This window comes from Anomalospiza imberbis, chromosome 17, assembly GCF_031753505.1.
Source record: "Anomalospiza imberbis isolate Cuckoo-Finch-1a 21T00152 chromosome 17, ASM3175350v1, whole genome shotgun sequence".
NCBI classification, from domain to species: Eukaryota; Metazoa; Chordata; class Aves; order Passeriformes; family Viduidae; genus Anomalospiza; species Anomalospiza imberbis.
Window position 1 is genome coordinate 1772812 of NC_089697.1, and position 26955 is coordinate 1799766.

At 52.6% G+C, this 26955-nt stretch overlaps 1 protein-coding gene across 5 annotated transcripts in view; it reads right to left on the reverse strand.

Moving 5' to 3' along the window:
* Nucleotides 1-26955, reverse strand: part of RALY (RALY heterogeneous nuclear ribonucleoprotein) — a 127786-nt gene that overhangs the window by 77837 nt on the left and 22994 nt on the right. For 4 of the 5 annotated variants that reach the window (XM_068207470.1, XM_068207469.1, XM_068207468.1 and 1 more), the window contains exon 2: nucleotides 7393-7477. The exons of the other annotated variant lie outside the window; for it this stretch is intronic. The gene's annotated coding sequence lies outside the window, so the exon portion shown is untranslated. The remainder of the gene's footprint in view (nucleotides 1-7392; nucleotides 7478-26955) is intronic. 5 annotated transcript variants of the gene reach the window in all.

Here is a 26955-nt window from a genome sequence, read left to right on the forward strand (position 1 = left end):
ACCATTCTGGGATTCTGTGAGATGATTACAGGAATATTTTCAGGTCCTTCAAGCCACAGGGGAAAAGAAAGAATCGGACAAGTCTGGCTCACACCTGCCTTTAATGCAGCTTTCTTTGAAATGAACAGGCTGCCTCAGTGCTAAGGAGATTATAAGCAGAGACACCTCTGCCAGAGGAGGGAAGAAGGAATAATAAAGGCATTCAGAGCTATGACAAGAAAATGGCAAAAAAAATAAAGAATGCAAGAATGCAGCAGATTTTTGGATCTAGCAGGAGGGGTACAAGGAAGATCAAGGCACAGACAGTGACAGGCAAAGTTGGACAAGGAACAGATTCAGAACATCTCTGTGGGGCTGACCACCAGCCCAGAAGAAGCACAAGGACTTTCCTGAGTCCCAGCAGACACTGAGCAGGCAGGGAAGGCTTGTAGGGAAAGTAGGGCAAGAAATGATGGATAATTAACATTATCAGAGAAAGCTCAGTGGCCCACAAACCTCTCCCTGCCCTGACCAGCTTCTCCTTGGCTTTGGAGCAGAACTGTGGGAAGCCAAGGGATGGTTCCCTGCACCCCACCCCTAAAGGCTCAGGGAAGCTGTGATATGAAGAGAGGGGAAAAGGAGGGATTTCTTCTGGCTCTCCACAACTCTGGGTTCTGCTCCCAGGGAACAAGGGACAGGACAAGAGGCAATGGCCTCAAGTTGTGCCAGGGGGGATTCAGATTGGATATTGGGGAAAATGTCTCCATTCAGAGGGTGGTCAGGCATCAGAAGAAGCTGCTCAGGGCAGTGGTGGAGTCACCATCCATGGAAGTAGCCAAAAAACATGTGGATGTGGCACTTGGGGACATGGTTAGTGATGGTCTTGGCAGTGCTGGGTTAAGGGTTGGACTTGATCTTGGAGGTCCTTTCCAACTGTGATGACTCCAGGGTTCTCTGAGGAGGTACTCCATGGGAGGTGAACGGAGTACAGATCTCCTGGCTCCCCACAGCACAGCAAGCCCAGGCAAAGATGTGGGGGGATGAAACAAGGTTTGGTTACAAGGCTTTCCCCCAGTGCAACAGGAAAAACAGGCAAGAGACCAAGGCTGCCACGGTCCCTTTGTGTCTCTCTCCTGGGAAGGGGGTAGGAACAGCCCACGATCAAGTGTTTGTCCCAAAGAATCTGGAATGTCCTGAGCTGGGAGGGACCCCCAGGATCACCCAGCCCAGCCCCATCCCTGCACAGACAACCCAACAGCCCCACCCTGGGCACCCCTGGCAGCGCTGTCCCAACGCTCCTGGAGCCCTGGCAGGTTTGGGGATGTGCCCATTCCCTGGGGAATCTCTGCAGAGTTCACCCACCAGAGGAAAGCTGGGGACCCACATCAGCCCTCCAAGCTTGCCCAGCACATCCCAAGGTGAGCCTCACTGACCCTGCCTGTCCAATGGAACCTCCACCCTCAGGAAGAAACCAAAAATAAAGGATTTTAGCAGAAAAAAACCCAACACCCTAAGTCAGAGAGCTCTTCACAAGCACAGGGGGGGAGGCACCATCTCCCACGCTCCGGATGGCACAGCCCAGCCTCTCCAGGCACCACAGGGTCCCTTTTGCTTCACCACATCTTTTGTCACAGCACTGCCTGTGAGAGGTCAGTGCCTCAGGGAAGCAGCACATTTGATGATGAAATGGCAAAATAAGGAACTTTGGCTTGTTTCCTGAAATCTCCAGTTCAGGCTGAGCTGGAAGCAAACCTCCGGCCTGGATTTCTATAGATGAAGGACTGTGGCCACCTCACTCTTTATCTTTTCTGCATTTCTTGCTAACCCTTATTTGTCCCCTTAAAAAACCCTTAAATGTGACATTTGATGCATCTGCCAAGGCCAGAAGCCATCATATCCCATCCAGCACACGTCAGTGCAGCCTTGTAAGGGGAAGCTGAGAAAAGAGGTGCAGGGAGATCTATTTTTGTACTTTCATTTTAAGGCACCCCCTTGACTCCCTCCTTTCTGACTCACATTCCAGCTCCAGAACTGAGGAATGCAGCCACAAAGCTGCACCCAGTCAGGAGAGGACATTCTGCCAATATTTTCACCCAAAGTTTGAGCAGAGCCACAGCAGAAGAAGGGACTTGTGCCATCATCTGTCTGGTGTTTGCACAAGCAGTTACCTGGGAAAAGATTTTACATTTTCCATTCATGCACTACCTAATCTGAATTAAACTCCAATTTTTGAGAGGTTCTGAGAAACAGATGACTTTGAAAATGAAATCCAGGAATGAAAAAGGAAAAACAAAAATCCCCCAGTCAGGTAATTTAAATTGCCATCGTATTTCAGTAAGATCAAGATTTGCAGAAAACTGAGTGTTCATTAAGAATCACTTGCTCAGCTCTTAAAAGAATCAAACATTTGGGTTGATCACAGAAAACCAGCTCAGCTCTAGAGATGAATCACTGGCTTAAGAAGGTGCTTTTTAACCCATGGCTTTCTTGGGGCATGGGAGTTTTTAACCCATGGCTTTCTTGGGGCATGGGAGTTTTTAACCCGTGGCTTTCTTGGGGCATGGGAGTTTTTAACCCGTGGCTTTCTTGGGGCATGGGAGTTTTTAACCCGTGGCTTTCTTGGGGCATGGGAGTTTTTAACCCGTGGCTTTCTTGGGGCATGGGAGTTTTTAACCCATGGCTTTCTTGGGGCATGGGAGTTTTTAACCCATGGCTTTCTTGGGGCATGGGAGTTTTTAACCCATGGCTTTCTTGGGGCATGGGAGTTTTTAACCCATGGCTTTCTTGGAGCATGGGAGTTTTGCCTGAATGTACAGGTTAACAGCTCCATGTGCTCGAGTTTCTGTGGCTGCTCCAGGTTTTACATCCCAAAGCAGGCGTGGTGCAATGCACTGGGTCATGTTTGCTGTGGGAACTCGTGTTTCAGGGATCAAACATGATTCTGCTGATTTTCTGTTCAGCCTTACAGCCCTTAAATAACACCCAATACTCTGCTCTTCCCAGATTCCAGCCACACAACCTTCCAGCCCCAGACTGCACCAGTGGTCCTGTCCTGCATCACTTGGCACCTCTCCAATGCCTTGGCAGAGATGAGAGTTCCAGGCAGTTAATTTGGTTATTTAAAAGCCCATGCAAGCCCAGGGACAAAGCCATGAGGGGGTTTTTCAAGGGTTAATTAGCAGCTCATCTTCCCTCTCCCCCGCAGTGTCCATCTCTGAAGGCTCCAGCATCAAGAATGGTGTGTCAGGGCTTGGCTGTCCTGCAAAACCTGATCCTGGCTGGGCCTGCCTGGGTCCCCACTCCCAGCCAGCCCAGCCCAGCTGCCCCAGGCACCTGGGGCTCAGGGAGGGGATGGCTCCATCCCTGGGAACTTCAGAGCTGCACGCCCCCAGGGGCTGAGCCTGCAGACCCCACTCCTGCTGTGTGCAAACACTACATGTCCCCTGATCATCCTCAACCAAAACAACCCCTCATGCTGCAGGTGTCCCAGGCCAGGCTGGACAGGGCCTGGAGCACCCTGGGATGGTGGAAGGTGTCCCTGCCATGGCAGAGGTGGCACTGGAGGGGATTTAAGGTCCTTTCCAAACCAAGGCTTTCTGGGATTCCGTGCTTTGCTTTCACTACAGACTGTGTGCCAAGAGCATCCCAAAACTCCTCTGCTTCCCTGCAGAGTGGTCAGGGACTGGGCTCTGTGTGAGGAGAGCTCTCCTCTCAGCCTGCCTTTGCCAGGAGGCTCCACAGCCCACTCCCATGGGACAGGAGTGAGCCTGCTCCAGCCAAACCTCCTCCAGACCCTGGGGAACTGGGCCACCTTCCACCATCCCAGAAGCCCCACATGCTCCAGCCAGCCTCTCCCAAGAACTGCATGTGCCATGAGATCATTCCCAGCACAGACAAGGGCAATCCTCCCCAGGAGCCTACTCAGAACATGAGCTGTAACTTCAAAACTTTGTTTGTGTCTTTGAATTTTTTTTTTACAGCAGATCAAGATTGGGAAGAGTGCTTTTGGAGGGGAATTTCTGCTTGTGCCCTCCTCAGCCTGGTTTCTGATGGGTCACAACTCCTGTGGAGCCTCTGGAATGAGTTCCCACCTGAGTGATCCAACCACCCACTCCCTGACAGAGGCACCTCAGGCACAGAGAGGAACTCAGTCCTAGAGTTTGGCTTTTTTAGGCTCAACCAGGAGCCCTGTGAGGGTCCCATCCCACAGGCTCCTCTGCCCTGGACACTGCAGCCCTTCCCAGCTCCTGCCCCCACCAGGCTCCAGGATCTGCAGCCTCCTCCTGACCCGGTGCTCTCTAAATTAAGAAGCTGTTCCATCCCTTCCTTCCTTCCTTGGCCCAGGGGGTGCTAAGAAGGTCACCACAAATCGTAGCTTAAAGGGCCCCCCTAATCCTGGCCAGACAGAACTGCCCGAGCTGATAAGGACCTGAGCAGGTGATTAGAGCCTGGAATAGCTGTGCTCAGAGCCCTGCCGGCCCCTCCAGCCCGGGCTTTTCTGAGACACACAGAAAATTTCAGCCATGCCTTTTTTCCTGAGCCACCTAAGGCTGCTCCTCCTCGTCCTCTCACTATGGGGCACTCCCAGCCCTGTAAGGATGGACTAAGGAACAGCTATTTCCAACACTTTCCCTGCATTCCTGGAATCATGGGCATTTTCATCAGCCTTCCCTGTTCTCCAGTCACTCTCTGTGTTCTTCTCTAACTGCCTGAATGACAGATATTTCCCCACTGAAATATCTCCCAAGGAACAGGGAGCTCTGCAGCTCCTTCTGGAATCTACCTTTATTCTGTGTGCCACCAGTAAGTGCAGGGAGAAGTGAAAAATGAAAGAGCAAATGATCAGCCAGCAGTGCTCAGGGGCTCAGGAGTCCTGAGGAAGGGAAGAACTTGCTGGATAAAAGACAATTCCCTCCACTTACTGTATATACCTTGTAAAAAAAGAAGGATCCACACTTCAAAACTCTACTGAATATGCCAACAGCCAAACCAAAACTTGGAAAAAATTTCTGGCAGTATTCTTTGTAAAAATGTCTTCAATAGTAAAAATCCATGGATTTCTTCAATGCTGCTGAACCTCACAGTTTCATTTGCTGAGTTAAATCCTGGTGTGTGGAATTAGGCTACAGTACCTGTCTTTGCCATACAGAACAGGGGTTTTAGTCAGGTCATTTGTTCAAACTCTCCGTGTGCCAGAATATTTTGTGTCAAAATATCCTCACTACCACCATGGGCAGGTACACTAAGCTGGAACAGAAAACGGTTATAGACAAATCTGATCAAACCCAAGTTCCCTTTCTCCTTCAACTGCCTCATTTTGATTTGAAGAAGTTCAGGTGAATCTTTTCCCTGCTGTTATTTGGAGTTTCCTGGATTAGATTTCCAAATAAGATCCTTATTTACTGTATGTGGTATCTCCAGGGGTCCATCACACAGCAGCACAGCTCCTACCTTCTGTGCTAAGAAGCTTTATCTGATCATTTATTTTTTCTCTCTTCTATGCAATATCCAAAGGAAAACTCCAACTGTGATACCAATTAAAACCTAAGTTCTGCAAACCCTGCTGAATTGGAAACTGAGGACCCCATCCCTGGAAGTGCCCACAGGCTGGAGCAGCCTGGGAAGGTGGAAGGTGTCCCTGCCCAAGGCAGGGGGTGGCACTGGATGGTTTTTAAGGTCCCTTTCCAACTCACTCCGCTAATCCGTAATTTCTGCTTTCATCCATCTGCCCAGGAACTGGAAGAGAAAATCCACTGCTGAAAACCACACTGCTGCATCTTCCTGCCAAGAGTAGAGCACAGAACAAGGACACCCTGAAATCTCCACCCTCTGCTGAAGCAAACTCCAGGTTTTACTCCCCTGAAGTCCTGCTAAGCCATTCTTACCACAAGGAAGCTCCCAGCTCCAGCGCTCCCTCACCTCATGGCTCAGGAAGCACAGCAAGTTTCCAACAGGCACAGCCATTCCCAGGCCAGCATTTCCCAACCCTTAGGTCATGCTGCACCTGATCCCTAAATCCTTTCCCATCCATCCATAAAGCCTCTGCTTCACACAGAGGTGATTTCAGCTCAGCACCCTGCCCAAGCTAGGTGTGGGGGATGTTAAACTTCCTAAAATGTGGCCCGAGGACACCCCTGTACCCTTCGGGGAGGGGGAACTCCTCTGTCCTGACCTAAGCACTGACAAACACAGCCCCAAGAAGGAAATATCACGGGAATGTTTCCTCCCAGCCCAAGTGCCAGTCAGAGCCAGCAGCAGAGGTGTGAGCCAGCCCTGGTCCCCAGCCCCACACAGCAGCTCTGCACCCTGCCTGCCCCAAGCACAGCCACTGATGCCTTGGCTTTCAGCTTTGATATTTCCCAAGGTCTCTGCTGCCTGGTGTTAACTCTGAAACTTCCTGTTAGGCGTTAGCAGGTTCTCTTCACAGGGTAGTTGGACAAAACAATCCCTTCCCAGCTGGAGAATCAAGGACAGCCTTTACCCAAAAAGCACAAACAATGCAAAGAGAAGGGGGCAAGGCAGGGGGCTGAGGCTTCATGACCTGGAGCTGCAATTGGACAATTGAACCCAATATGTAGATGAACCAAAACTGATAAAAGTGTAAAACCCGTGACCAGGATCCATCTTAGATTCAGCCTGGGTGCAGCCCTGGCCAGGCTCTGGTGCTGCCCAAGGTGAATCCTTTTAAGGCATTTCAATAAACACCTGTTTTGTCCATTTAGCTCTGTCTAGTCTCTGCTCCAGATCTGCCTCTCAAGGCATCTCCAGCTGCCTCTCCCTGCACGCCCTTGCTCTGGGATGAGCCCAGCAGAGCCAGCAGCAGAGTTCACCTCCAGGTTACTCCCAGCTCACACTCCTTTTCACCTCACCACAACAAACTGCAAACAGAACTTCTAGGAGCAACGCAGGCAATGAATCTGAAAAGCAAACATGCCCAAACCCGTGTCCAGAGCAATCACAGACTGAAAGAACCACAGAATTAGGCTGGGAAAGACCTTTGAGATCACTGAGTCCAACCTCTGACCCAACACCACCTTGTCAACCAGACCATGGCACTGAGTGCCCCATCCAGACCTTCCCTGAACACCTCCAGGGATGGTGACTCCACCACCTGCCTGGGGTTAAAGTGACCCAACGCCATCACCAGTAGCACAGGGGACAGGGGCAGGTTCTCAGCAAACCCACCAACCTCTGACTCCCTGAATCCTCACACGAGGCCAGGGTGAGGGGACGTCAGCCTCTCCCAGCAGGCTCCAAGGGAGGAATCCTCAGACTGCCCCAAAACCAAGGTTCTGTACAGCTCCTCTCCTGCCAGGTGGCTGCTGCCCCAAATCCCAGTGCTCTGGGAATCACAGGGAATCACAGGGCTCTCTCCCACCCACCACACCCAGGAGCACAGGCAGAGTCACTCACCAGGGCTGGCTGGGCACTTGGGCTCTGTCGCTGTCCCCGTGCCCGCAGCGGGAGCAGGCGCAGCTCCTCTCTGTGCTTCTTCACCCTGCAGGAACCAGGACATGGAGGAGGGTAAGCAGATAATCCACGACTTTCTGGGAGGGTGTGCAGTGCTGGGAAGCAAAGCTGCTGCTGTCTGCAAGGATCAGAGCCGGCACTTGCTGAGCTAAGACTCTGAGCTGCTTAGCAGGGAGCTGGAAGCAGAGCAGACAGAGGTGGTTGTGTTCCCAGGGCTGAGCACTGGGGGGGTGGTTTGGGCTGCCTCAGGCACCAGAAATCCCACCAAAAGTGCTCCATCATGCTAGCAGAGGACAAGGATAGAGGCGGGCAGGAATTTTTGGTCATGATGGCTCAGGGAAAAACCAGAGTTTCTTCGAAGTGAAATATCCCACAGTAAAACTTTTTCATAATTTTGTTCATTTATTTATTTAATATCTGGAAAATGTGCTTTTGAAACTGAAGATTTTACTTTGGGTTAGGGCAACTTGAAACTATTCCTTGATGGAATTAAAACATTCTGCTTTAAGTCAGTTCCTCTACATCCCCTGAGATCTTCCTGGAACTTTAAATTAAGGTGCTTTCCTTTTCCTGCCATGGCTAAGATACCTGGCTGACCTGCCCAGCATGAGAGATGTGCCAGCTGGGGACATAACCAGGATTCAGAAGTGGAAACTGTAGGACTTTTACAAGTGATTTTTTGGCTGGGTCACCCTCAGCACCCTCTGGCTGAGCTCCTGGCACAGTGAAGTTGGTCCAGACAGGGTGTCCAGGGATGCTCCTCACAGGGAAGGGTGCAGAGCATGGATGCTCAGCTCTTTGTGTCCCCAGGGATGTTAAATTAAACCTGAGTGAGGTCTCAGAAGTTGACTGATAACCTGGAGTGGAAGGAGAAAAGAGGTGCCAGAAAAACCTCACCAAGAGTGAAATCAAGGGAGCTGCAAAAGGCCACCTTCCACTGTCCCAGGCTGCTCCAGCCCCATCCAGCCTGGCCGTGGGCACTGCCAGGGATCCAGGGGCAGCCACAGCTGCTCTGGGCACCTGTGCCAGGGCCTGCCCACCCTCACAGGGATGGGTTCCTTCCTATTCTCTAATCTAAATCTACCCTCCTTCAGTTTAAGGCCATTCCCTGCTCTGTCATTGAATTCCCCTTTACTATTCCAGTCCTATGGAACTCAGGCAGCAAAAGCAGCTGAGCCCAGCCCTTGCAAGGCTGGAGCTGATCCATCGAGTGCCCCATCCCATGATTTTTGTAGAATCACTTCAACCCACTTCACAAAAGTGAAGGAGAATGGAGGCAAGTGCTCTGCCAAAACACAGCATCTTTTGAACAAAGTAACTGCACTAAAATGTGCTGCTTTATTTCCACTCTGGGCTCCCCAAGCCTTTCCCTTCTCTCCCTGAATGATAACGGGCATAAAAATTAAACAGAAGCTCTCCAAGAGCCAACGAAACGCACAAAGGACAATAAATCACAGGGCTGATGGCATTGTGGGGGAGCAGGGGGAGGGGAGAGGGGATGGAGCAGCGCAGATTCTGACCAAGATACATCACAGACCCTTCAAAAGCCACCACTTGTCCTCGGGGCAGGGGCTGCACACGCTGGGCTGCGGATGGAGCAGCAAAGGGAGCGTGCCCAGCACGGCTGTGGGGCTGGAGTGTGGTGTCCCTGGTGCCACCAGGCTCAGACCACAGCCAGTGCCACCCCAGCAGCACACCTGCACCCCTGCTCACCTGGGGATGGAGCCCCTGACCAAAACACCTCCTCGCTTCCCAAAAGCCACAATTCCGTCCCCACTGCTGGCTGCTGAGGGCAGGGGATCTGCCACCAGATGGGGTTTTTGGGGCATTTCCAAAAAGTGCCCTTCCTGCTCAGCCAAAAGGCCCTGCAGGATGGACACATGGGGCCAGGGCCTCTCCCTTCCCAGGGCTGACTCCGGGATCAGCTGGGGACTCCAGGAAAAGGGAAGAGTCACAGTGAAGGTCAGCTCTGAGCAGGAGCTGTCCAACATGGAAGGCTCTCCCATCTGACCTGGGATCCTGACAGCAGCACTTCCACTCACCTGAAACCCTCCCAGGACATCACACACAAGCCCAGTGCTCTGGAAACACCAGCACTGATTTTCTTCTAGCAAACAAGATCTGCTTTAGTTTCACAGGCACCTCCTACTTCGTTAAAGAGCTTGCTCTCCAAGGATTTGCTCCTCAACTGGGGCAGGAAATGAAAGGACAAAAAATGCCATTTAACTGGGGATACAGATCCATCTTTGCAGTGCCTATTATAATGATGTGTCCTTTAAAAACAAGTGTGGAGCAGGTGTGAGATGGCACTGGCTCTGGACGTGCATAAAAAGGGCTGACAGAGCAGCGTGTCTCAGAATCAGGTGGTGCAACTTGGAAACTCCTGCTCATTTGGGTTCTCTCTTCCTCTCTCCCCTCAAACTTCTCTGCAAAATTGACTTTTGAAATGGGTGAAAACAAATGACACCTCAGGGAAGCCAAGGGGTTTGAAAGGACGAGAATGGCTCCTGGAACGGTCCCAGTGATGGTCCCTGAAATTGTGGGGCAGGGCTGGTGCTGGTGCGGAGGATGGAGAGGGGAAAATCATCAGCACAGCCAAGGTTCAGGAGACCAGAGCTGTCCTGATATCCAGCCTAAACCTCCCCTGACACAGCTCCAGCCATTCCCTGGGGCCTGTCCCTGACCAAGTGACACCAAGGTGCTGAGGTGTGCCTTGCGAGCCGAGGCAGGTGGGAGGAGGTTTCTGCTTTCCCTCAGATCTCCCAGCCCCTCTGTCCATGCCCCATGCCTGGAAGAGAGATGTGATAAATCACTTTGATCCTGAGGGTTTCAGAGGACCTGCAGGGAGCAGAGTTAAAGAGCCAGGAGAGTTTACGGATGTGTTATGGTCCTTGTTCTAAGGAAAGGGAATCCTGGAGCTCATCTTTTGGGCTGCTGGGGAGTCTCCATGCCATTCAAGGCAGCTCAGTTGGCTCAAGCCTGCCCAGAACAGCTCCCACAGCTGAGGCTTTTCCTTCTGAAGAAGCTCCAAATCAGAATCCTCACATGTGTCCTCACACCGAGAACTTCTCCAGCTTTCCATGGGAGCTGAGGGCTTGGATCTGATTGTGCCCCAGCCTCTCCTGGGCATTAAACCAGGGGATGAGCCTGACCCCTGAGCACTGGGAGATACTGGGAGAGACTGGCAAGAATCCTGGAATAACCAAACCATTTGAGTTCATGCCAAAGGCAGAGTGGCTCAGCTGGAAGTGTGAGTGTTCCTCCAGGAAAAGAGCCTGAAGCACCAGAGCAGAGGTCTCTGCCCTCTGTGCTTCTCCAGATGTTGCCTGTAACATCCTGGATTTATTTAAATCTATTTTTCTAACAAGTACCTTTTTTGACCTTCCTCCCATGGCAGACAAAATAGGGAGGAACCTCGTTTAATTGGTGCACTTTAATTAACTGCCTGTTTTGTCAAAGCCCTGCTCCTGTATTCTGATGCAAACTCCCAGCTTTTCATTGTAAGCAATACCTCAGTTTGGCTTCAGTCTTAACTGATCTTTAAATGTCCTGTTTTCCTGGATCCATACCCACAGAATCCCGGTGTGGTTTGGGTTGGAAGGAACCTTGAAGATCATCTTGTTCCAATTCCCTGCCATGGGCAGGCTGCTCAGATTCTTCAATTATCACTTCTCTGCTCATCCCACCTTGGGCTGGGTTTCTTTAGCCACTGAGCACATCAGCCACTTTTCCTGACCCAGCTTTTGGGCCAGGATGCTGCTCAGGGAGTGTGCTGGGAGCTGGCTCTGCTCCCACCTCTCTCCTGCTGCAGAAGCCTCTGGCTGGGAGCAGGATGTGCCTTGCAGGAGGCAAACAGGAGCATCTTCTGTAAGAGACAGGAAACCCTAAACCACATCCCAGGCCAGGATGGGAGCAGGGATAGGTTTTCCTGTTTCACTTCAAGGGGCAGACACAGCTCCCCATCACCCCTAATTTTATATCCTGACGTCTCCATCTTCTGCCTGTGAATTCTCTCCTGCTGTCAGAAGGTCACCAGGCCAGCTGGAAAGCCATTTTTCACACCCTGGCTAATCCAGAGGCACCTGGCTGCCTCCTTCCACTGGCAAAATGCTGACAACAAAACTAATTAGTGGGCAGCAGGACCGTGGCTGGGTGACAGCACTGGCCTTTACTGTACCAGCCAAAAATTCAAGGGATTCAGGAGCAGCTCCTGGCTCTTCCCCAGACTCCTTTTGTGACCCTGGGTTCCAGCTCTGTGCCCTGCCTGCTGAGGCTGGTAACACTGCCCAGACGTGGCCATGCAGGTAAATTAATTTATGGTAAGGAAAGAATTCATTAGGATGGGCACAAAGGTCTGTTTAGAATAAAACTGTAACTTGGTTAAGCTTTGTGCATTAGCTGAATATTCCCAATATTCTCACAATGTCTGGCTGAGCAGATTGAGTGGAACAGGGTGCCCAGAGCAGCTGTGGCTGCCCCATCCTTGGAAATGTCCAAGGCCAGGTTGGATGGGACTTGGAGCAACCTGGACCAGTGGAAGGTGTCCCTGCCCATGGCAGGGGTGGGATGGGAAGTGCTTTGAGGTCTCTTCCAACCCAAACCATTCCCTGACTGTGAGAAATTATACTCACTTCCAAAATTTAAAAGGTTCATTAAAACCTTATCAAAAATACAACAGAAGACTGAATAGAGAAAATATTATAGCACCTGGAGCAGAGGATTTTCCCCACCATGTGCTCACCCACACAATGGAGGTTTCACCTTTTAACCCTTTAACCCTTCCCAAGGTTCTGTCCATAGACTCTTTCTTCACTGTCCAGTGCTGGAGATCACTTCCTTAAATCCTGATTGGAAGTCAACTGCTGCCAGAGTAACAAACTGACCCTCCCAAATGTCCCAAACCCAGGGCACCCCTGATAACAACACAAGGGGGTAAAACATCACTATAAATGTATAAAACTTCTCTTAACATACATACATACATGATATTTGCATTTCAATTGTGAGAGTCAGCCATGGCATTACCCATCTATCACACCGACTCTGTGAAATGTCCAGGGCCAGGGGATGCTCTGCAGAAGGAGGCAGGTCAGGAAGGGTTAGCTCCCCCTCACTCAGCTGGTGTTGTCATGACACCGATAAAATCCACCACCAGAGAATGGTCCATGGACCACCACCCATTCTGAAATCAGATCAGGGCTGGCAGAGCGCTCTCCCTGTGCCAGGCAGAGCACAGCATCCCCTGGAGCCCAGCTGCTTTCCCTGCATCCCTCCCCAGCACTGCCCCTGCCTGTGGGGCACCATGCCAGCCTCCAGACACCCCCCAGCTCCTGAGGAGCTGGATAACCCCAGCTCGGAAAGGGAATGAAAAACATCTCAACATCCCCAGCCAGATGGTTCCTCCTGCCTATAAAACACAAAGAGGGGCTCAGTGAGCAGGGCAGTGTCTCCTGAATCCCAGCACACAGGGACACCCCGGAGACAGGAGAGAGGAAAGAGAAGCCCTGAGCAGCCTGTCAGAACCTCAGCAGTGGGGATAATTGGTTTGTACACATTTCTCCCACACCCAATTACCAGCTCGGTTTGGTGGTTGATTGTACACCACTCTGGTGCAGCAGAGCTGCTGCTGTTTCCATTCCTGCACATATCACCCAGTCCCTAAATCATTTTTAATAGCTCCTCTCCTCGCGTGCCCTCCCGGCTCATTCCAGCCCCATCAGCACGAGGCAGGTTGCAGATATGGAGGAGCTGACATTTCTCTTTTGAGTAATTTGCAGTGGATTCCTTGCCCGTTTGATGTAGTCATTTTGTTCTCGGCACTGATGTGACATTAATTATTGTTAAATATTCTTATCTGTTACACACAGTTCTGTTTAGATAAAGGTCAGTGCGTGAACCTCTGACAGTGCTCGTTGCTGCCATGCTCCAAAGCCAATTTGTCATCCTCTCCCTTCAATACCTTCATCTTGGTCTCAGTTCATTTTTCCATTAATTCAGGCACAGTAGAGAGCCATTAAAAAATGCAAAATCTCTCAGCTGTTCAGCTCAGAACTTGGACAGGGAATTTTAAGGCTCAGGAGCACCAGTTGCACAGGGAGGGCAGGGAATAATGCCCAGGAAAATCCAGCAGCAGCTTCTTTTAAGGAACTGAATGTCTGCCCCCCAAAAATCTGTGCATAGTTCTGCTTCAATGAAGATCAGCTCAGCCTTGTGCAGCACACGGTGCCCTCTCCCAGCCTGGTGTGATGGGATAACAGCACAATCCAGAGGCCCTGGCACAGGGTGCCCAGAGCAGCTGGGGCTGCCCCTGGATCCCTGGCAGTGTCCAAGGCCAGGCTGGACAGGGCTTGGAGCAGCCTGGGACAGTGGAAGGTGTCCCTGCCCATGGACTGGGTGGGACTGGATGGGCTTTAAGGCCCTTTCCAACCCAACCCAAGCCATCCTGGGGTTTATGATTCTCTGAGATGCCCACACCACCCTCTCCTGGCAGAGGACAAGGGCAAGCTCAAGCTGTCACAATGTCCCAGAACAGAAGCACTCCCAGCAGTGACCCTTCTCACCAGAGACCTGAGGAGCAGCTGGGCCTGCTCGTGGGGACTGAAACCTGCACCAGCCTCTGCTCTGTCTTGCTTTTAATCTCTCTGCCCAAATAATTCCCCTCTGCCACCCTGAGGTGTGGCTTCCCACCATGCCACCTGCAAGGAGGGGACTGCAATGCAGGGACAGCCCTGCTGGGACTCACTCCAGCACCCTGCAAGCCTTGGGACCCCTTGAAGAGCCAAAATTGGGTCTCCACAGCCCATCAGGAGTAGGGGTGCTGAGAGCTTCCAGCAGCCCCCACGTGGCTGTCCCTGGGCCCAGGTCACACAGTCCTGCAGGGACACATGGCAGCAGGGCACAGCCAGGCTGGCTCAGCTGGCAGCAGGGACAGCCCCAGCTCAGCTCCCACTGCAGGGAGCAGGGCTGGAGCCCCGTGCTGAGCAGACCTGTGCTGCTGCCCAGCTGCACCTCGTGGGCTCCTGTGCTCCATCCAAAGCTGTTGGGATCCTGGCTGCTGAGAATTTGAGACTTTCTGTGCTGACAGACTCTGACCCCCAGGAGAACACTGCATTGAGCTGAGGCCGTGGAGAAGGCTTCCAAAATGGAATGATGCAACTGGGATTGTGGGGCTGGAGTTTGAATAGAAGTGTGTGATATCACAGGGTTGGAAACTTAAGAGTCTAAGGGTTTAGAATATAGTAATAGATATAAAGCAAGATGGAAATTTTAGGGCAGAGGCTGGTCCTTCTTCTTCTCCTTCTTCTTCACCTCCAGCACAACCGTAACCCAGAGCAAGCCTGGTCACACTCCAGAGTCCAGGCCAAGGGAGGCTGAGGGAGCCCTGCAGAGCACACGTGGGGAGCACAGGCCATGGAGAGGAGCTAACCCCTCAAGCCAACCAATTCAGTGACAAGGGCCAGGGTGAAGATGCTCAGGAGGCTCCAAACCCAGGAACAGGACAATCCAATGGCTCAGCTGCCTGGAAAGGTGGGTTCTGCAAAGCTGGATTCAGCATGACTGAAGTACCACATCATGAGTCGTGCGCTCGTCCCAGCACTTGGCAAATGGAAGAACATTCGAGCCTTTATTCAAAGTGGCATTTCATTTTGCATTGTGCTAAATCATTCTGTACTTCTAAATAAAAGAGAATAAACTCCCAAACTTGTCCCCCACTCAGTGAAACACAAAGAAATAGTGCAATGTGCTGAATGTAATCAAGTGTGGGTTTTTTCCCTTCACCTGGAATCTCAGAATCATTAAAGCTGCAAAGGACCTCTGAGACAACTGAGTCCAACAACGCCAAAGCCATGTCCCTAAGCCCCATGCCCACATGGTTTTTGAACACTTCCAGGGATGATGACTCCACCACTGCCCTGGGCAGTGTGTTCCAGGGCTTGACCACTCTTCCTGGGAAAACATTTTCCCTCATCTCCAACCTGAACCTCCCCTTGCACAACCTGAGGCCGTTTCCTCTCACCCTGTCCCTTTTCACCTGGGAGCAGAGACCAACCTGGCTGCACCTTCCTGTCAGGGAGCTGAAGAGAGCCAGAAAGTCCCCCCTGAGCCTCCTTTTCTCCACACCAACCAACCATCTCAGTCATCAGAACCACAAATGAACTCCTGTACAGAGGGATATTCCCATCCCAGGTCCCTCTGCAGCAGAGCCAGTGGGAAGCAGCAGCACTGCCCCCTCCCCTCTGCTAAATCAGGAGCAGGGCAGGGCGAGAGCTGGCTTCACACGCTGGGAGAGGTATGAGGCAACACAGGTCCTCTCCAGCCCTGGGGACACAGTGTCCTGAGGCTAAAAATACAGAGACAAACCAAAAAGTCAAGGCTAGCAAGAGGCATTAACAGAGCCTGTTTATTTCTGTAGCCAGGGAGCATCCAGAGAGAGCCCCGGCACTTGCTGCCTGCCTGACGGACAGGCTGCTGCAGCTGGAGGAGTTGGGTTTCCTGCACACACAGGGCTGTCCCCTTGTCCCCTGTCACACCTTGCCTGCCACTATTTTTAGCTGCTGCACAAAGCAGGGTGATGTGCAGGAGCAGAGGGACAAGGTAGAGCATGGAAAGCAGGGCCCTGGTGAAGGCTCTTGCCTTGCTGCCACCACGGGGACCCAGGTTCTTCAGGGTTTGTGAACAAACTCATCCAGAGCCAGCGGGATCCAAGATGGAAATCTCTGTACCAGCCTTTAGCAATGGGAGATGTCCCACACCCAGAGCAGGACTGGGCTGCCCCTGCTGCCCACAGTGACCCCGCCACACTTGGCCCCTCTGCAGCCCCAAGGGCCAGAGGTCCTCGGGATGTTTCCACTGCCAAAAGCAGTGGGATGCAACTTCACTGGGCTGGCAGTGGCAGCTCCAAGGACAGGGATGTCCCCTGAGCCTGCTCCAAACAGAATCATCACAGAATCCCAGAATGGTTTGGGCTGGGAGGGACATTTCAGACAATCTCTGTCCACCCCCTGCCATGGGCAGGGACACTCTCCTCTATCCCAGGTTGCTCCAAGCCCTGTACAACCTGGCCTTGGACACTCAAGGGATGGGGAAGCCACAGCTGCTCTGGGCACCCTGTTCCATGACTGGAGCTGTCAGACTTCAGCTCCCCTCACCTGGCATGAAAAACCCCAGTGACACCAGGGTGGAGCCACTGGAACACCAAGGGAACACCACAAGGAGCCTCTGGCACTGGCTGTGTGCCAGGCTGAGCCTCCCACACAGGGCTCTTCAACTCAATTTGCCTTCCTTCATTAACCACAATGGATTCACATCCAAACCAGAACTGAAAACAATCAATTATCTCTCTATTTAACCTCACTGCCATGTTATCATTCCTTCTGTCCCATGTCTGGCTCCCCTCTGATATCCAAATTCTTGCAGGGCTGACAGAAATTTGGCATGGTCTTCACACTGCAGGACAAACTTCCAAGGTAAAGAAGGGAAAACATCCCAGTTTCTTCTGCAAGAGTGATTTCAGCACTAACTACTGCAAAAACATGAACAGAAAACTCCAGAGCTGTAAGTGCAGCTATCCCTCTGCACCTTGCACTCCAGTGCATGGACTGAGGTCTATGTTCCTGCTAAGGAAGCACATCCCTCTGATGGGAATGCTGCTGGAGCTCTGGGATAAGCAGGCACTTGATTTTCAAGGCTGATGGCAGAGGTACCTCATGGGAAAAGAGCACCCGAGAAGTTTTACCTCAGCAGATGCTGCTGGCTCCAGGTGCTGGTGCAGCACTGAGAGTCACAGAACAAAAGATCCCCAGTGTGGGATAATTAATTTGCTGTGCTACTTTGGCCTCTGAGAGCACATCAGATGAGGCAGAGCTGGTCTGAAACTGAAGGGAAGGTGGTGCTGCTGCTCTGCCATTGCTGAGCTTTGACACAAACCCCAGTAAATCCCAGTCCAGCAGCCTCCTGCACCTTTGGTCATGGTGCACAGACCATGGTGCCTCAGAGTTCTGACCAGCTTCTCACCCTCACCATCACAGGCACCCTGAGAGCCTCCTCCCAAAGGAGCCAGTGATCCCCGGGCAGCCACAGGAGACTCCCCACAGCCAGGGGACCTCCAGGGATGTCCCCACCATCCACACAGCTCCAGCTGGAGAGGGGGATGTTCATTCTGCATTCAGCTGGGTGGTTCGTGGTACACAAGCAATTCTTTTCTGTACTGGAATGGGGGGTGTATCATTATGATTAGGCACAGTCCTTACATCCAGCCCTTAATTAGATTTGTGTAATTAGAAATTCACTGATTTATTTCACACAGTGGAAAAAGTCCTGCCTGGGTGGGGTAACATGAGACAGCCACAGATTCCTCTGGAGCTTCCAGAGCTGACTGATAACCTGGAACAAATGACATCTCCAGTTCTGGGACCTCCACGAGGTGTGCATAATGCTCAACATCAGGCTGATTCTGCATGGCTGAAAGGCAGAAATCAGGCAAAACCACACGGAAAACGTCATGACAGTTCCTACCAGTATTTTCTTCTCCTGCAGAGATATTCAAGCAGCACAATCAGGAGGGTGATGCTGCAGCCCCTGATGCTGCACTGGAGCCCCAAACACCCAGCTGGGACCAGGAGATGGGATGTCCCCATGCCACCACTGTGGCCTGGACACAGGAACGAGATATTCACGTACAGAACACAGAGAAAGTCACTGGGAGATGTCCTAATGGATCAGAAGGCTTTTGCAGCAGGCCAGGCAGGCAGATGGGAGAGCTGACCACAGGACTCAGATCTTCCCCACTGCTGCACCAGCTGGGGAGCACCAGGATCAAGCAAGCTGGCTGCCTTTTTTGGGTTGTTTATCCTAGAAAATTCACCTGCTGAGAGGTGATCCAGGCTGCTTTCCACAGGGGCAAGAGTCAGGTCAGACAGAAAATCACCTGGGCTGAAAGAGAAACTGTACAGAGAGAAATCAGAGAATGGTTTGGAGTGGAAGGGAATTTAAAGACCATGGCATTCCAGCTCCCCTGCCTGGGCAGGGATTGCACCCACCAGAGCAGGTTGCTTTGAGCTCCATCCAACCTGGCCTGACCAGGTTGCAACCAGATATTTTTACACTCCAGCTGCGGGGGACACAACCCAAAGTAATTTTAATTCACTCCAGGGCAGAAAAGCATCTTGTGGCATGGTCAGGAGCTGATCTGGACTCATCCTGTGGCCCTGCAGCTTTGAAAAGCTCCCTGGGCATTTCCTGCTGGGATGGCTGTTGGCACAGCACTGCACCAGGCACCTGTAATGGGCTGAGCTCTCTGCACCCCACAGGAAAACAGCAACAGCACAAAACATTCAGGGAAGCAGCAAGAAAATGCTCTCCTGAGAGACCTGAGCCTGATTTTTTTTTTTCCATTAGACTATTTTGACAGATGGGGAAATGAAGCAAGAAGCCAGAAATGGCCCCCAGCCACAGAGTTATTTACTGGTTAGTGAACAGCCAGCTCTGCTATCAGAGGGACACAGGGCTGCATTGCTACCCTGAGCCCTATCTGCACCTCAAGGAGCTCCTCCCAGCCAGGCAGGCTGTGCTCAGCGATGAGGCGGCAGCCAAAGGCATGCTCCACACCTTCCCCTGGCTGGGTCAGGGGTGGCCAAAGGGCCACCAAAGAGCCTCTGAGAAGGGAACACCTGTAACACCCTCACTGGCTCTGTGACACCTCCACTGGCTCACATCCAGCTGGGAAAAGTCATGGCAGGATTTGAAAAAAGCTGGAAGAGAAAGAAAACAGCAGGTCTAAAAGTGGAGCTAGCGATGCCAGAAAAATCAGGGCTTCTCCTGGAAAGCTTTTTTCCATGAAACTGGCAGGTGGGAAAAGAGGCAACCAGTTACACAAACAAGTAACTCGTGAGGATAAGAGCATTTGATTAAGGGGCACTTTAAAGGAAGGTCTTTACAAACATTTGAAGGACTCTAATACTTGTTTGCAGTCATGCACAACCAGGTGGGAGTCAGATTGTATAGTAAATTCTGGGATTTTTCCTCTTCCACAGCTTTCCCTTAGGTTCATGGTCCCTGCTATTCAAATTTCTCCCAGTCCTGTTTGTGGGAATAACACTTTTCCTGCTCCCCTTCCAGCTCTCAGTGCTCAGTGACTGCAATCACAGCCCTGAGTGCCTCTCAGGGACCCTCCAGCTTCTCAAGCCAATCACAAACAAACAGCAAAGCTGGAATTTCAAACATTGCTTGAAGCTGGATAACTCTGAGAGCTCTTCACCAAAACCACTTGATGAGCACGCTTGGGAGAAACCTCCTGTCTGGAGCAGGGGCTGGTGCAGAGGAACCTGTGTCCCACAGGAGCCTCTGAGTCCCTGGAGAGCTACTCCCAGTGCATCATCCCAGCACGGTTTGGGTGGGAAAGGACCTTAAAACTCATCCACTTCCACCCCTGCCATGGCAGGGACACTTTTCACTGTCCCAGGTTGCTCCAAGCCCAGTCCAACCTGGCCTTGGCACTTCCAGGGATCCAGGGGCAGCCACAGCTTCTCTGGGCACCTGTGCCAGGGCCTGCCCACCCTCAGAATGAGGAATTTTTCTCTAACACCCAATCTAAACCTCCTCTCTCAGTCAGAAGCGATTCTCTTCTCCTGCCCCTCCATCCCTTGACCAAAATCTCCCTCCAGCTCTCTTGGAGCCCCTTTATGCACAGGAAGTTTCTGAGGATGATGGTCCTTTAACTCCAAGAACAGGGGTGGGGTAGATGGAATTAGGACAGAAGTTCATTTTCACTTCCAGGTGAAGAACACAGAAATCCTCCAGTTTTAATCCAAAACTACTCACTAAACCAGAATAGCAGGTGTGCTAGCTGTAACATCTACTGTGGGCACCCCTGCAGCTCCCCACTAGTTCTGCAACTCAAACCTTGCACAAAAACCCCAGGAGCTGCTCTCCCAGCCCCTGACTCTGTGGCAGATCCCACAGCTGGCTGGGACTCAGGGATGGGATGTGAATCCTTGCTCACACAGTGGCTCCAAATCCAGCTCTGCACCTGCATCCCAACACAGTTCTGACCTCCACAAAGGAGCAGCTCTTTGGAAATCCCTTCTTACCCCAGTGTCCCCAGCACAGTGGGGCTGTGCAGGGGGACCTGACAGGTCAGCCAGGGTCAGCAAAGCCACGAGGCAGCTGGAGCTGTCCCCTGCTGGCTCAGCAGCTCTGCAGGGCCCTCCTGGCTCACTTTACTGCTGGACACACGTGGCTGCTGCTGGCCCAGACAGATGGAGGCAGGTGGGTGCACGGAGGGGACGGCCTGAGCACACCCCCAAAGGTTTTGGAGAGGGTCCCCCTCAGGCAGCACCCAAACATGGCCTTCTCCCCTGTTCCAAGGACCCACCAGCAGTGTGAAAGGTCTAACTCAGGTCCTGAGCTCCTTCCTTTGCCAAAGCAGCTTGGACCAGCCCCAGCACCCTCTCCTTGCTCTGCCCACAGCCCAGTTCCCCTCAGACCCCCCCTTTTGGGCACTCCTGCTTTGCAGACTCCTGCTCAGCACAGAGCAGGGGATCTCTGCTCAGTGTGCTCCTTCCCGCAGGGCTGGGTAAGCCCAGGCACAGATGAGAGGCTGGATCCTGGAAACAGGATCTGGGAGTGGGAAGGGACAGCCCAGTCCCCCCTCCCCGCTGCCATCTCTGCACTCCTGCTGGGCCCTCGCAGAGGTGGAGCTGCTGTGGATTAACAGGAACCTGCTGGGCTCTGCTCCTGCAGCCAGCAGATATGGAACCGGATCCAAGAGGGTCCTGACGCAAATCCCTCCTGCTCCCCACCCCTCCCCAGGAGAATGACTGTCCATCAGTCTTCTGGCAGTGAAGGGGATGCTCAGCCTGTGTCGGTGTGGGGGAGGGAAGAGCCACAGGAGATGGGAGTGGGTGTAACACGGGGGTAATTACAGGAGAAAGGTAATTGCCTTCAAGGTAATTACAGGGCAGAGGTGCCTTACAGGGCTGCAGCCATGCCTGGCTCTGGTAATGGACACTGCCAGCTGAACTGCCCTCTGGGATCACCCTGAGAGTGAAGGAGAAACACCTGTGTCCCTCAGACACAGCCAGAGCCAGTTCCTGGGCAGTGCTGTCCCAAGAGGGAACACCTGCCACACCTCCTGCAAAGGACCGTGCCTCCCTCCCAGAGCAGCAGCAACACCTTCACCCCCCAACACACCAGCAGGGTCTGTGGTAGCTCCACAAAGGGCTCAGCACACCCTGACCAGCCCCCAGCCACCATCCTCACGAGCAGCTCAGTGCCAAGGTGCCAGGGCAGGAGATACAAGAACTTCCCTGTCCTGGGCTGTGAGATACGTGTGTGTTCTGTCCCCATCTGTCAGAGCTGGGGCAGTTCTCTCTGTTCACTGGGCAGTTTTTTCTTCATCTCTGCCACAGCCAATCCTCCCTCCAGGAGATCTCTGCTGTCCATGGCCAGTGAGTGTCCCTGCATGGCTGAGAAAATTCCAGCATCCCATGGGGAGATGCTCCGCCCAGGGGAGGAGCCAAGCATTCCTACCTGGATACAATCTGACTTTGGAACCCCACAGCAGCCTTTGCCCACTGCATTCCCAGAGGAGCAGCTTTCTTCCCCCCTGCATTCCCAGAGGAAGCCCAGGCCCATCTCCAGCAGCCCTGGAGCTTCAGAGGAAAACTCCACCCTTGTGCAGGATCCCTGCTCCAGCAGAAGCACAGCTGGCACTGCAGGAGGGCTGAGCCACCATGGGATGGGACTGCTGCCACCTCCCTGACCCACAGGCTGCCAGGGCCTGCTCTCACTCTGGCAGGGGTTTGGTTTCTTTTTTTTTTTTTTTTTGTACTATTGCATTTGTATTTTTACTTTTCCTATTAAAGAACTGTTATTCCTGCTCCCATATCTTTGCCTGAGAACCCCTTGATTTCAAAATTATAATAATTCAGAGGGAGGGGGTTTGCATTTTCCATTTCAAGGAAGGCCTCCTGCCTTCCTTCACAGACACCTGTCTTTTCAAACCAAGACATTCCTTGATTTCAAAGAGCATCCTCCTTGGGTTGATTTAGCCCAATTTGTCTTAAATTGATTTCCTATTCTCATTGGCATAAGGGAAGAGCAAAACAGCTTGGAAGAGTATTTCTGATTCTTGCAGTAGAGCAGATCTGTGCTGGTTAGAAAGTGTAAAGGTCTTGTTGAGGCAGGAATATCTACTTGGGATTCCTGGTTGTGTGTGTGGAGAGGAGACTTTCCCCTCCAATGCTGCCCCAGCTCTGGGGTCCTGAGCACGGGAAGCACCTGGAGCTGTTGGAGTGCAGAGGAGGAGATTCTCCCCAGATCCCCCTGAGATGCTGCAGGGGCTGGAGCCCCTCTGCTCTGAGGTAAGGCTGAGAGAGTTGGGGTTGCTCAGCCAGGAGGAGAGAAGCCCTGGGGAGAGCTCAGAGCCCCTGCCAGGGCTAAAGGGGCTCCAGGAGAGCTGGAGAGGGACTGGGGACAAGGGATGGAGGGACAAGACACAGGGAATGGCTCCCACTGCCAGAGGGCAGGGATGGATGGGATATTGGGAAGGTATTGTTCCCTGTGAGGGTGGGCAGGCCCTGGCACAGGGTGCCCAGAGCAGCTGGGGCTGCCCCTGGATCCCTGGAAGTGTCCAAGGCCAGGCTGAATGGGGCTTGGAGCAGCCTGGGACAGTAGAAGGTGTCCCTGCCCATGGCAAGGAGTGGACCTGGATGAGTTTTGAGGTCCCTTCCAACCCAAACCAGTCTGTGTTTCTCTGATCCCCCCCCTGCTGCTGGTCCTGGCTTTTCAAAACGACCTGGGGAACGTTGGTGATCCAGCACCCCTGGAATTCATTAGGACTGCAAATGAGACACAAGTCAAGAAGAGACCTGAGCCCCATTCAAATCTGCCTGTTCAACATCTAAATGTTAACACTGAAACCATGTTAAATATGGTTTACTAGGTACAGTCTCACCTCCATTATAGCACCTCTCACTTCCAGGGAGCCCAAACCACTTTTCCAGCTGCCCTGGCTCCACCTGCAGAGCCACACCTGCACTTGGAATGTCACATCCCACACAACAACCTGCCAGAATCCCAGAGGAGGTGCCACCAGGACAGCATCCCTCACCCTCCTGGTGTCCTGCTGTCTCTGTGGTCCCTCCTCTCAAAAAAGCCATCATCATCCTTCCACAAGACCAAGTTTCCAGGAGATATTTTATGCCCAGCCAAGCTGTGCCACTGGGCACAAGGTCCCTTCTACATAAACCCAACCCTGCAGGTCCAGCCTGGCTTCCTTCCTGGGATGTATGGGCAAGGAGGAGTAACAATCATGGACATACAGCTATTCCCCACTCTTACAAACCCCAAACAAAAGGAAATCCAAACCCCACAGTGCTTTTATGGGGGGTATATTTCACTGAGTTTGAAGAGGAAGCACTGGGACAATAAAAATAGTAAAATCCACACAACTGCTCCCCACTTTTCTCATTAAGATTCCATGTTACTGACCACATTCAAGTCATAGAATTCCAAATGTGTTTTGGAGCTGTTTGGCACCAGTATCCACCCTTCCATGTGGATCTGGAAGATTCTTCTCTCTCATTCTACAGAAACAACTTTTAGTCTTTGTAAACTGTGGCGCCAGTTCAAAACTGGACAAAAATCAAAATGCATCAGCCCGTCTTCCATGCTGGGCTGCTCCATAAATTAACCAGCTCAGAGAGCAGGGACAATGAATTGGTGGCACTGCTGTGCCTGGAAAAGCAGCCAGAGAATCCTGGAGTCCAGAGCTCACTGGAGCAAGAAAGAGCAGACAGAGGCTTCACACCTCCTCTGGCTGCTGCACCACATCTCCTCTCCTCACACAGAGGTTCACAGAGACCCCCCCCCCCCCCCAGCTTCCCAACACCTGGAAATTTCCCTTATTTCTTCCCATTTGTAGGAATGATGCTTTCCACCCCAGCTCTCTCATAGGAAGAGCACTGCTCAATTTGCTCTGAGCCCTAAAGATCATCCCATATTCCACTTCCTTCGCACCCAGACTGTGGCTGTAATGTCTCCTTAAGATCTGCAGCAGAGCAGAGGATTCCTGGGGATTTTTCCCCAGTACAGCTCAAACTCCCTGTGATCCTGGCCTGGCTCATCAGTGATGCAGAGAGGCTGCAGCAGTGCCCCGGGCATCTGTGCCCTCCTCACTCCAGCTCAGCAGGCTCCAATGGGCATTTCCCCACCAGGCCAGGGATTCAGCTGTGCAGATGAGCAGTTCCCTCACACCAGGAGCCTGCAGCTCCCCTGGGACACCGGGAAAAGGTTCCAGCAGGGCTCAGGCTGATCACTACCAGGTACCAAGGCAACGCTGAACCACAAAGGGACTGGTACCCACCGGGTCAGAGATCCTGGGATGAGCAGTGCCACCTCCCTGGCTGCAGATGGAGGTGTCCACTGTGAAGCAAGGACAAAAACAGAAGATCTGGGGGGCAGAGGAGCCTGGCAGGGGGAAAGGAGGGAGCTGAGCTTGCAGGGGCATTGGCTCACTGCAGCATCACGTGCAGCATCCCACAAGGCCACTGCTGCTCCAAGCAGCCTCTAAAGCAAGCCCTTCCCAAGGACACAGGGCTGTGCTGAGAGGTTTGGTCCCACTGATCCAGACTGGTCCAAGAGGACAGCTCTGTGGGCAGAGGGGAAGTGAGAGAGGTTTTCCCTTTATCCTTCTTCACCATCCTCCCTAAGGGCAGGGGAGGGGCAGGCACCGATTTCTTCTCTGGGATCAGGGACAGGACCCAGGGAATGGCCTGAAGTTGTGTCAGGGGAGGCTCAGGCTGGAGAGCAGGGAAAGGCTCTTCCCCAGAGGGTGCTGGCACTGCCCAGGCTGCCTAGGGGATGGGCACGGCCCCGAGGCTGCCAGAGCTCCAGGAGCGTTGGGACAGCGCTGCCAGGGGTGCCCAGGGTGGGGCTGTTGGGTGTCTGTGCAGGGATGGGGCTGGGCTGGGTGATCCTGGGGGTCCCTCCCAGCCCAGGATGCTCCATAATTCTGTGATTACCAGAGCACAGGCTGAGATCCCAGCTCCCAAATCCACAGGCTCCCTCTTCCTCTCCCAGCTCAGTGCTGGTGCCAAGCAGAGCATCCCTGTGAGATCCTAGAGCTGCTGCCCTTACCTACCCCAAATTGCAGAAGCTCAGGTGCCTCCCAGCCAGCCAGCCAGGATCCAGCTCCTCAACTTACAATGTCCCAGTTCTCATCTTTAAACAGTTTTAAAAGCAGCTCAGCACGTCAGATCCCCAAATGTAACCTCACTGTGCCTTATCAGGGGGTCAGAGCAAGGCAAGAGTGGGAAACAGGAACACACAGCCAGGAGCATCACCCCTCCCTGCCCAGGATGCTGCCATGGGGCATCCCCTGGGGATCTCTCCCAAGACACACTGACCTCTCATTTTACCACATGGTGAAGGAATCCAATGCACACCTTGCCTCCAGCAGCACAATATCTTGTTGCAATCCACCCGTGCACACAAAGCAGGCAAGAAACAAAGCCTGTGGCTCCAGCAGTGAAGGACAAATTCCCAGCAGCTGACTGCACATGGGGTGCAGCACTGGAGGGAAGGGTTTGGAGCCATGTGCCCAAAAGGGCTTGAAGGAAGCACTGGAAGGAACCTGTGTGCACATGGCTCAGTGAGATCCAGCTGCAGCTCCTGGGATACTGCAGCTGTGGTGCCTCCAAGCATGAAACTCCATGAGGAGTCTGAGGATTCCACCTACAAGGACTGCTCCTTGCAAACGTGACTCCCTCTGCAGAATCAGAACCTCTAAGCAATGATGGCTTCTTTTCATGGGTAAAAAATCTGGACTAGCTCAAGGCAGTGTTTGGGGCAGCCTCGTGCTCATCCCATTGCCAAGCTGGGGAGGGTCCAGTCCCAGTTAATGTCTGCTGAGAGTGCCAGGATGCCAACCTCTGAGCAAACAGCCTCCCCAGGTTTTCATTTCAGGTTATCACCAACACTTTGCCTTTGAAGAAAGAGCAGGTTTGATGGAGTCACTCCTCAGCCACAGGCAGCTCTAGGTACAAAGCCATCACTCACTTTGGTCCCTAAGTCCTTGCCCAGCATCCAGCTGCTTTTCCACAGCCCAGAGCTGGGCTGTGCCCTGGAGAGCAGCAAAGCCCAGCCCTCAAAATACATCAAATTAATTGGGGTCTTGAATTAGTGAGGCCAGAGCCAATTAGCTCAATTTGACCCAGCTGCTTTAAGCAACATTTTTCTAGCATATTGGAGCTTGTTATCACACAGATTCATCTTGGGCCAGGTGAAAAATGAGCTGTCAGAGCAGGTGTGACCTTTTGGGATGCATTTTCATCCTTTCTGGGGGTGACAACAGGAGAGAGCAGCCTGGTGCTGCAGCCCAGCACTGAGAGCTGCTCTGGCCAGGAACAGACTCTTTGTGTCCACTGCTGGCCAGGGAAAAAAATGTCCAGACACCCCTTTCCCCCTGGCAACCCACCTGCTCCACATGGAACCTGCTCAGGATAC